The 9,455-nt window shown below is 44.2% G+C and overlaps 1 pseudogene; it reads left to right on the top strand.

Moving 5' to 3' along the window:
- Positions 1 to 4,580, top strand: part of LOC109764116 (uncharacterized) — a 57,358-nt pseudogene extending 52,778 nt beyond the window's left edge.
- The last annotated feature ends 4,875 nt before the right edge of the window (positions 4,581 to 9,455 follow it).

The raw sequence follows: 9,455 nt of genomic DNA on the forward strand, positions 1-9,455 counted from the left end.
TTAACTCTTGTGAAGATGCAACTTCAGCACAGCGTTACTTCCCGAGGATTAGTATCCTGCCTGACGGACCATTTCTTGTGTTTTCCTTTCCAGTGATAATCTATGTTGTCGTTAGGGAAGGCCAATAAAGATATACGTGCAGCAAGGTACTGCTGTTAGATTTTACCGGCGCGCTGAACCATGCCTTTTCTTTTCAAGTAGTTGTGATTGTGGCAAGACCATAAGATTATGTGGTCCAAAATGTAATTTACTCTTATGGCTATATAAATAAAATTATATAACTTGATCTACTTTAAAACTCTTTCTCACACGAGTTTATTATTGGTATTCATGGAAGTATCTATATGAAAAAGGAAGTATTTAGGATCATGTTTTAGGTGCAGCCTCTATGCCGAAAACCACACTGCCTGTTACACAAGGGAATCGTAGCCTCATACATAAGTTGGTCAAACAAAGCAAACAACCCAGATTTGTCTTTACCTTTATATCCCTGTGACCTTTAAAGCAGCAAGCAAAGAATCTGATGATGGATGTGGTGTGTAGGAGCAAAGAATTCACAGCTTTTGCTTTTGAGAGAGAAAGCAAAGCAAGCACAAGGAAAGCAGCTAATGTGTATGCATTGCATATGCATGGGCCGTTTCCCATGCTAGCTAGTTGAGCTTATATTTATCATCACTACGTGAGGTCGTTGCAGGAGTTAATCAAGGTCAAGGTTATGGTTACCGAATGAGGCAATTTTACTGAGGGGGACTGGTAAATGTGGTTACCACGGTTACCGAGAAATACCAAGAAAAACCAAGAATATTTCGAGCGAATTTTGTAGTTGAATTTTGAATTCAAATAAGTGAATGAACGAATATTCGAACCAGAGACCTCTCAAAACAGGAACTAGGTTGCTACCAACACGCCAGAAACAACTCTCATGGCATTAATTAGATCCTACGTACTTTTTGCTCGGTATGGCGATTTACCGAGGGGCATGGAAATATGCGGTAATCATGGGAAATCTTGAAATTTTGACTGGTAACCAAAACAGTGATAAGGTAACTACATCAATCCTTTGCAATCTGCAGATTGTTTAATTGCTTCTCGAAATTTATACCTTCCTTGAACAAAGCATCATGTTATAACTTCTCCAAATGATTTTGTCAATCTCTTGTGCTTTATTTTGGAAAGGAAGGAAATTGGATCTGGATATTGCTGTAGACTGTTCTATGGGTTAGATATTCCGAACAGAACTGCTGACATTTGAAGGATTGATTCGATTCATCATGCCTAAACCAGAGGTATGTAGTTCATCACGCATGCATGCACTTCAATTTTCAGTGTCTAATGCTGCATATTTGTGACTTACTTGGTTCCTCTAGATATTGAGCTCATCCGACCAGGATCTTCATTAATTAGTTGTGTTCCTCCGTAGGAGCTTTTTCATGCATTTTTTGTTATGATGCACCTTGTAGTTTGAGATGAATGAATTAAAGAAACAAGGATAAAGTGATGAACCTCATTTGATATTGTTATTGTTGAACATTGCAGGAGATCAAGATCCAAGCAAAAAATATCGATGCTGCAGCAGGAGAGATGATTGGCGTTTTGGAGGGTACAAGCAAAGGAAATGTTATCCTCGTCCATGGTTGGCATGGATTTGGGGCATCAGCGGCACTGAAGGTACTAGCACAACGTATGAAATCATCAAAATCAAAGTTTGACAGGGTTATCCATGTCGATTGCTCAGTGTGGAAAAGCATGAGGGCTCTGCAAAAGGCAGTCGCAGAGGAGCTGGAGCTTCCACCGTCGGTGATGGCCATCTTCGATTGGTGCGATGAGGAGGATGATTTTAGTGGGATAGATGAAGGGTCTCGAGGGGTCATAGCAGATATGAGATCAGAAATCTTCAGAAATCTCATTAGTAGCAGATTTGTGGTGATATTTCACAATGGGAGCATGAAATACATTGATCTGTACGAGTCTTGTGGTGCCCCAGCAATATCAGTTTTGAGTAATAAGGTGTTGTGGACCTGGCACGGGAGGTTTCAATCCAAATACATAGATTTCGAGGAACGTGAAAAGATGGAGCTGCATACTGATGTTGTTGTCAATTATTCTCATGACGATTGCATCCGTGACGAAGCATTATTGGAAGAGGCCAAGGAGATTGTCGCTTATATGGGTATTTCAGAGCCTGACATGAACCATATGATTGTTGAGAAGTGCTTCCAGTACGCCTGTGCATTGGGATCTCGATCTCCCGGGTTCAAGTGGGTGAACTGGGAGAACCATGCTTCAATCTACTTGGTATGCGATGGGATTATACAAGGGCAAGGCGATACATCAGCATGGGTAATTGCCGATGCTCTACAGAGAAACATGTCTATGGATTGGCTTCGTTTCCGCACTGATGATGACGTTCTTCGTCGTCACCTGCTTCATGACCGCTGGGACCTGCGACCTGATGAGGTTGGCATAGTGCTTTCTGAAGTGACATCCTTCTTCGCCGTACCAGATACTACATACCTTGTCCGAACGGCGACATTACAAAATGGAATATTCCAACATTCGCACAGCAGCAAGCTGCGTGTGTTACATCTCTCTCATTGCAGATTCAGTTTTGAATCGCCTCCCTTCCTGTGTTGCAGCCAGCTAAGACTCCTCCAGCTGAACAACTGCAGAAATATCCCATCTGATAAGCATCCAAGCCACAACGAAGACATGTCATGCTTCCAGAAGCTATGGGTGCTGCACCTGAGGTCTACAAGCTGGTATCGATTACTATCAGCAGAGATGAAGAACTTTATGGCTGACCTCAGGGAGTTGACTGTAGAAGAAGTCAAGGATTGGAGCATAAGTGATTTACGTGGCAGGGGACCTTCCCTTGTCAAGGTCCACGTAGAGGAACAAGGCTGCTACTTACCAACCAAGGACCACAACTTGCCTGACCTATCTAGCGCAAGCTTCCTTAAGACAGTCATCCTTATCAATTGTGTTCATGTGGAACAGGTTGTCCCCGGCATGATGCCCCCATCGGTTGAGTCATTCACCTTCTTGCGTGATTCTTATACTCATCATGACTACCCTAGGATATCTAGAATTTCCTTCCGGGGTTGTTCTCAGTTGAAGAGTATACTATGGCAAGGAGATCTAGAGAAACTCGAGGAGCTGGACCTCTCAGGCACAGCAGTGAAAACCCTCGACCTCAGAGAGTTGGAAATTAACAATATCAAATCCCTCATCTTGTTGGGCTGTGAGAAGCTTTATGCAATATTATGGCCGCCGAAAAACAAAAGGACAAAGGTTTTGGAGGTGCTGCACACCAGCACCATACAATCTACATCACCTGGCCAAGCTAGTTTGGAAGAAAAACCCCAGAAACCTATTGCAGCTATGGGATCATCATCTAGTCCTGTTGCTACTGCTAAAGAACAGGGCATCCGTCGATATGCGTCCTTTGACTTTAAGTGGTATATCTGCACAAGGGATACAAGGATCCTTAGGTCGCTTGAACCGGTTAAAAGATATATTGAGCACAGTCATGTATATATGGAAATGGGTTCATCTCCTACAACTGCTGCTACTGTTGGTGACGGTGAAGCTGCTCAAGGAATCCGGAGTCTGCGCAAGCCTGATAATTATTTATATGCAAGGGATCTCTTCTGTCAGAGCGACCTACAGGCTGGCGCTGATAATGAAGGTGCAATCAGCTGGATGTGGGATTGCCCAGCTAGTCCTACTCCAAGGGCCCAAGACTTGTATCTTCACATACATGATAAGCAGGAGGTGAAGAGGGGACTACTACAGCAAAAACAGAGCAACACTGAAGGAATTAATGTTAGCGCTGTTTTCCCTGGTTTCATAGTTAACAATGCTCGCATGCTTCACCTGCATGATAGCTCATCCGTCATTTGCATCAGATGCCCACAACCACAAGGTTCATGCTGGAGGTGGCTTGAATGGTGCCGAGTCGAGAGGTGCCCCAAGCTAAGTACTGTCTTTTATACCCCCAACCAAGTGAGGGTGATAGCTTCTGTTATGAGTTGGCCACATTCTGGGCATCTGAACTCCCAAAGGCATGCTACATCTGTGATTGGAGTGCAATACGTACATTTTCCTTTGTACAAATAGTACTATTGCACCTGGACTATTGCCCTAGGCTCATACATGCGCTACCCTTGTCCGAGTCTGTGGACACTTTGCCTCATTTGGATACCCTGGAGATTGTGTGTTGCGGTGATCTAAGGGAGGTTTTCGCTTTGGACACTAAGCAAAAGCAGCAGAGAATTATAGGATGCCCCAAGCTAAGGCGCATTCACCTGTATGAGCTCCCCAGCCTGCAGCACATCAGTGGGAGCAGGATGTCCGCGCCCAACTTGGAGACCGTCAAGATCAGGGGCTGCTGGAGCCTCAGGAGCCTACCAGCCGTCAGCAGAAACAATGAGAAGCTGCCTAGTGTGGACTGCGAGAAGGATTGGTGGGATAACCTGGAGTGGGATGGGGTGGAAGCGAACCACCATCCTTCACTCTATGAGCATAACCACTCGTCATACTACAAGGCCCAACAACAAAGAGGCACCGTACTAAGGTAAGATACATATGACCTATCTCTCTTTTCATCGCTAGCTCTCTTAGAGAGCCACTGCCAGCCAGCATGTTTCAGTATTCTAATTTATACTACTCTAGTTCCGATGCTATCTACTATGTGTAGTAAACCAATCATCTCACTGGCGATTTGTTTTTGCTGCACCTTAGGTAATCAGTTCCTTCCATGGGACATGAACGTTGATCCTGTCATCCTGTGGTGCTCCCTACGCAGCGGATGTCTTTGCTGCAGTGTATCGTTTCATGTTGCTTTCCCTAGCTACTTCATGTTGTTTTGATTGGTTTGGTTGCGCTTTTGCATCTGCAAAGCCAAGGTGCCGAGCCTCTGCAGCAGCTTCATGGATCTGCATTGCCATGGTTTGGCGGTGCCACCCTCAGAGTTTGGTTTGGTTTGATTTGATTTGATTTGATTTGGTTGGTTTGGGCAGCTCGCCACGTACGCGTCAAATAAGAATCCATCATCTGGTTTGATAGATGATGCATGTTGCAAGCTTTGAGCGAGATGGAGAAATAAATGAGAGTGCATTCAGCCTGGGCAGTATGAGCAACCCGCCTGCTCATGTTGCTTACATACATGCATGCTACTCCTGTGTGATTTGTGTTGTGGTGCGTGATTTGTCAGCTATGGACTGATTGTTGTAATAATAATTGAACTATTAGTCCGATTTCTTGCATGAATATCGATGATGATTTGTGTTAATCGATTGCTTGATTACTAAGGTCCCTTTTCTGGCGGGCGCTCGCAGTTTTATGTTTTGGTCTCTGCAACGTTTTTGTGTAATTCAGGGCAATTCTGCGGTTTTTTTTTTTGCTTCTATTCGTGTGTTTTTCTATCCCACGAATCAAAGAAACTATGAGTCTATTCAGATCAGATGGATTTGTTGACTGAACACGAAGCCGTTGCTCTGTCGTCACTCTTGGATCCGCCTTTCTCCTATCGCCCTCGCCGCTGCCCTGGAGTTGATGCCGCTACCGCCTAATAGCTGCAGCTGGCCGATCCAGGCCAAATGTTGCTGGAGGTGGGGGAGGCGAGCCGGCGGTGTCGGTTAGGCGGAGGTGGCTTGAAATCAAGGAGGCGATGCATCAGGCGAGAGAACAGAGAAGTCTCTCTCTGCGCGCGGCCGTCTCCCGGGGGCGCTGGCTCCACAGCAGCGGACCGGAGCTCGACCCGCCAATGTGGACTGCTCTGGCAGTGTGGAGTGCGGAAGTGAAGGCTTGTTGGCACACGCCCCGTCTTGCAACTATACCTGTGCCTGTTCCATTAGGTCTGTGCTTGATCTTTTTTCATTAATGTGTTCATTTACTTAGCAATTTCTGATGCATGTGTGTATTCATTTACTTAGTTGTAGCAACCTGCTAGTCTTTTGGTATGGTCACTGCCTGAGAAAGAAGATACTAGGCTAGTTGGCTACTTGGGTTGTGAATTTTTTGTCATTTTAACTATGCAAGGAGATTCAAGGCGATTAACAACCACACAAACACTTATTGTTACTTACACACTGAAATAGTTGGCTACTTATTGTTACTTATTGTAAGTCCACATAATTTATCGCTGAAATAGAAAGTGTTGCATTCTGGAGCATATGGATGTACATGTGAAGTGACAAGCCTGTCAGGTAAATCTTTAAATCGTTGGCCTTTTTCCTATGAAGCAGCCGGTTCATACACTGAAATCCGAAATGTTGCATCCTGGATTATATGCACTCCAGAAGTGGAGTGCTTATTAAGTAAATCTGTACATATTCATGAATTCATGCTAATTACAGACAGACTATGATCTTAATTAATTTCCTACCTAGCTGCTGTTGGGGAACGTAGTAATTTCAAAAATTTCCTACGCACACGCAAGATCATGATGATGCATAGCAACGAGAGGGGAGAGTGTTGTCTACGTACGCTCGTAAACCGAAAGCGGAAGCGTTAGCACAACGCGGTTGATGTAGTCGTACGTCTTCACGATCCGACCGATCAAGTACCGAACGCACGGCACCTCCGAGTTCAGCACACGTTCAGCCCGATGACATCCCTCGAACTCCGATCCAGCCGAGTGTTGAGGGAGAGTTTCGTCAGCACGACGGCGTGGTGACGATGATGATGTTCTACCGACACAGGGCTTCGCCTAAGAACTGCTACAATATTATCGAGGTGGACTATGGTGGAGGGGGGCACCGCACACGGCTAAAAGATCAAACGATCAATTGTCGTGTCTCTAGGGTGCCCCCTGCCCCCGTATATAAAGGAGCAAGGGGGGAGGTGCGGCCGGCCAGGAGGGGGCGCGCCAGGAGGAGTCCTACTCCCACCGGGAGTAGGACTCCCTCCCTTTTCCTTGTTGGATTAGGAGAAGAGGGGGAAAGAGGTGGAGGAGAAGAAGGAAAGGAGGGGGGGCGCCCCCCTCTCCTTGTCCTATTCGGACTAGGGGGGAGGGGCGCGCGGCCCTTGCCCTGGCCGCCTCTTCTCTTCTCCACTAAGGCCCACTATGTCCCATTAACCCCCGGGGGGTTCCGGTAACCCCTCCGGTACTCCGGTAAAATCCCGATTTCACCCGGAACACTTCCGATATCCAAATATAGGCTTCCAATATATCAATCTTCATGTCTCGACCATTTCGAGACTCCTCGTCATGTCCGTGATCACATCCGGGACTCCGAACAACCTCGGTACATCAAAACATAAACTCATAATATAACTGTCATCGAAACGTTAAGCGTGCGGACCCTACGGGTTCGAGAACTATGTAGACATGACCGAGACACGTCTCCAGTCAATAACCAATAGCGGAACCTGGATGCTCATATTGGCTCCCACATATTCTACGAAGATCTTTATCGGTCAGACCGTATAACAACATATGTTGTTCCCTTTGTCATCGGTATGTTACTTGCCCGAGATTCGATCGTCGGTATCTCAATACCTAGTTCAATCTCGTTACCGACAAGTCTCTTTACTCGTTCCGTAATACATCATCCCGCAACTAACTCATTAGTTGCAATGCTTGCAAGGCTTAAGTGATGTGCATTACCGAGTGGGCCCAGAGATACCTCTCCGACAATCGGAGTGACAAATCCTAATCTCAAAATACGCCAACCCAACAAGTACCTTCGGAGACACATGTAGAGCACCTTTATAACCACCCAGTTACGTTGTGACGTTTGGTAGCACACAAAGTGTTCCTCCAGTAAACGGGAGTTGCATAATCTCATAGTCATAGGAACATGTATAAGTCATGAAGAAAGCAATAGCAACATACTAAACGATCAAGTGCTAAGCTAATGGAACGGGTCAAGTCAATCACATCATTCTCCTAATGATGTGATCCCGTTAATAAAATGACAACTCATGTCTATGGTTAGGAAACTTAACCATCTTTGATTAACGAGCTAGTCAAGTAGAGGCATACTAGTGACAGTATGTTTGTCTATGTATTCACACATGTATTATGTTTCCGGTTAATACAATTCTAGTATGAATAATAAACATTTATCATGAAATAAGGAAATAAATAATAACTTTATTATTGCCTCTAGGGCATATTTCCTTCAGTCTCCCACTTGCACTAGAGTCAATAATCTAGTTCACATCGCCATGTGATTTAACATCAATAGTTCACATCTTTATGTGGTTAACACCCATAGTTCACATCGATATGTGACCAACACCCAAAGGGTTTACTAGATTCAGTAATCTAGTTCACATCGCTATGTGATTAACACCCAAAGAGTACTAAGGTGTGATCATGTTTTGCTTGTGAGATTATTTTAGTCAACGGGTCTGTCACATTCAGATCCGTAAATATTTTGCAAATTTCTATGTCTACAATGCTCTGCAAGGAGCTACTCTAGCTAATAGCTCCCACTTTCAATATGTATCCATATTGAGACTTAGAGTCATCTGGATCAGTGTCAAAACTTGCGTTGACGTAACCCTTTACGACGAACCTTTTGTCACTTTCATAATCGAGAAACATATCCTTATTCCACTAAGGATAATTTTGACCGCTGTCCAGTGATCTACTCCTAGATCACTATTGTACTCCCTTGCCAAACTCAGTGGTAGGGTATACAATAGATCTGGAACACAGCATGGCATACTTTATAGAACCTATGGCTGAGGCATAGGGAATGACTTTCATTCTCTTTCTATCTTCTGCCGTGGTCGGGCTTTGAGTCTTACTCAATTTCACACCTTTGTAACACAGGCAAGAACTCTTTCTTCGACTGTTCCATTTTGAACTATTTCAAAAACTTGTCAAGGTATGTACTCATTGAAAAAACTTATCAAGCGTCTTGATCTACCTCTATAGATCTTGATGCTCAATATGTAAGCAGGTTCACCGAGGTTTTTCTTTGAAAAACTCCTTTCAAATACTCCTTTATGCTTTTACAGAAAATTCTACATTATTTCCGATCAACAATATGTCATTCACATATATTTATCAGAAATGTTGTAGTACTCCCACTCACTTTCTTGTAAATACATGCTTCACCGCAAGTCTGTATAAAACTATATGCTTTGATCAACTCATCAAAGCGTATATTCCAACTCCGAGATGCTTGCACCTAGTCCATAGATGGATCGCTGGAGCTTGCACATTTTGTTAGCACATTTAGGATCGACAAAACCTTCTGGTTGCATCATATACAACTCTTCTTTAAGAAATCCATTAAGGAATGTAGTTTTGACATCCATTTGGCAGATTTCATAAAATGTGGCAATTTGCTAACATGATTCGGACAGACTTAAGCATCGCTACGAGTGAGAAAATCTCATCGTAGTCAACACCTTGAACTTCGTCAAAAACCTTTTTTCGACAACTCTAGCTTTGTAGATAGTAACACTATTATCAGCGTCCGTCTTCCTCTTGA

Source organism: Aegilops tauschii, chromosome 6, assembly GCF_002575655.3.
Source record: "Aegilops tauschii subsp. strangulata cultivar AL8/78 chromosome 6, Aet v6.0, whole genome shotgun sequence".
Lineage (NCBI taxonomy): Eukaryota > Viridiplantae > Streptophyta > Magnoliopsida > Poales > Poaceae > Aegilops > Aegilops tauschii.